Here is a 2481-nt window from a genome sequence, read left to right as displayed (position 1 = left end):
GTGAAGAGGAACTAAAGAGCCTTTTGATGAAAGTGAAAGAGGAGAGTGAAAAAGTTGGCTTAAAGCTCAGCATTCAGAAAACTAAGATCATGGCATCTGGTCCCATCACTTCAGGGCAAATAGATGGGCAAACAGTGGAAACAGTGGCTGACTTTATTCTTCTGGGCTCCAAAATCACTGCAGATGTTGATTGCAGCCATGAAACTAAAAGATGCTTACTCCTTGGAAGGAAAGTTATGAGCAACCTTGATAGCATATTAAAAAGCAGAGACATTACTTTGCCAACAAAGATCCGTCTAGTCAAGGCTATAGTTTTTCCAGTGGTTATTTATGGATGTGAGAGTTGGACTGTGAAGAAAGCTGAGCACCAAAGAATTGATGCTTTTGAACTGTGGTGTTGGAGAAGACTCTTAAGAGTCCCTTGGACTGCAAAGAGATCCAACCAGTCCATTCTAAAGGAAATCAGTCCTGGGTGTTCATTGGAAGGACTGAAGCTGAAGCTGAAATTCCAGTACTTTGGCCACTTCATGCGGAGAGTTGACTCATTGGAAAAGACTCTGATGCTGGGAGGGATTGGGGGCAGGAGGAAAAGGGGATGACAGAGGATGAGATGGCTGGATGGCATCACCGACTCGATGGACATGAGTTTTAGTGAACTCCGGGAGTTGGTGATGGACAGGGAGGCCTGGCGTGCTGCGATTCATGGGGCCGCAAAGAGTTGGACACGACTGAGTGACTGAACTGAACTGAACTGAGGTCAATTATATTTCAATTTTATAAAAAGAATTTCCTTTGTATTTAAAGCTGAATAATATTCCATTGTATGTATACATATCACATTTTGCTCATGCATTCACTGGTTGATAAATACCTTGGGTGTATCTAACTTTTAGCTATTGTGAATAATGCAGCTATGAACAAGGGTGATAAAGATCTCTTACAGACCCTGCTTTCAATTCTTTAGGGTTTATACACAGAAGGGGAATTGATGGATCATATAGTAATTCTATTTTTAATTTTTTGAGGAACCACTGACAGTTTTTCACAGTGGCTATGCTATTTTACCTCATTCCCACTAACAGTACACAAGGGTTTCCTGATTCTACATCCTCGATAATATTTATTATTTTCTGTTTTTTTTATAGCAGTCATCATAGTGGGTATGAGGTGGTACCTGGCTGTTGTTTTCATTTGCATTTCCCTAATAATTAGTAATGTTAAACATGTTCTAATGTGCTTATTGGCCATTGTGTTCTTTTTGGAATTATATATATATATATATTATGTATATATATATATTATATATACTATTAGTAGAAACAAGACCAGGAGCTGACTGTGGCTCAGATCATGAACTCCTTATTGCCAAATTCAGGCTTAAATTGAAGAAAGTAGGGAAAACCACTAGACCATTCAGGTATGACCTAAATCAAATCCCTTATGATTATACAGTGGAAGTGAGAAATAGATTTAAGGGCCTAGATCTGATAGATAGAGTGCCTGATGAACTATGGATGGAGGTTTGTGACATTGTACAGGAGAAAGGGATCAAGACCATCCCCATGGAAAAGAAATGCAAAAAAGCAAAATGGCTGTCTGAGGAGGGCTTACAAATAGCTGTGAAAAGAAGAGAAGAGAAAAGCAAAGGAGAAAAGGAAAGATATAAGCATCTGAATGCAGAGTTCCAAAGAATAGCAAGGAGAGATAAGAAAGCCTTCTTCAGCGATCAATGCAAAGAAATAGAGGAAAACAACAGAATGGGAAAGACTAGAGATCTCTTCAAGAAAATTAGAGATACCAAGGGAACATTTTATGCAAAGATGGGCTCAATAAAGGACAGAAATGGTAGGGACCTAACAGAAGCAGAAGATATTAAGCAGAGGTGGCAAGAATGCACGGAAGAACTGTACAAAAAAGATCTTCATGACCCAGATAATCATGATGGTGTGATCACTGACCTAGAGCCAGACATCCTGGAATGTGAAGTTAAGTGGGCCTTAGAAAGCGTCACTGCGAACAAAGCTAGTGGAGGTGATGGAATTCCAGTTGAGCTATTCCAAATCCTGAAAGATGATGCTGTGAAAGTGCTGCACTCAATATGCCAGCAAATTTGGAAAACTCAGCAGTGCCCACAGGACTGGAGAAGGTCAGTATTCATTCCAATCCCAAAGAAAGGCAATGCCAAAGAATGCTCAAACTACTGCACAATTGCACTCATCTCACATGCTAGTAAAGTAATGATCAAAATTCTCCAAGCCAGGCTTCAGCAATACGTGAACTGTGAACTTCCAGATGTCCAAGCTGGTTTTAGAAAAGGCAGAGGAACCAGAGATCAAATTGCCAACATCCGCTGGATCATGGAAAAAGCAAGAGAGTTCCAGAAAAACATCTATTTCTGCTTTATTGACTATCCCAAAACCTCTGACTGTGTGGATCACAATAAACTGTGGAAAATTCTGAAAGAGATGGGAATACCAGACC

The sequence above is a fragment of the Bison bison genome, unplaced genomic scaffold, assembly GCF_000754665.1.
Source record: "Bison bison bison isolate TAMUID 2011002044 unplaced genomic scaffold, Bison_UMD1.0 scf7180017864291, whole genome shotgun sequence".
Classification (NCBI taxonomy): domain Eukaryota; kingdom Metazoa; phylum Chordata; class Mammalia; order Artiodactyla; family Bovidae; genus Bison; species Bison bison.
The sequence above is the reverse complement of the archived record's forward strand: the minus strand, read 5'-3'. Positions refer to the sequence as shown.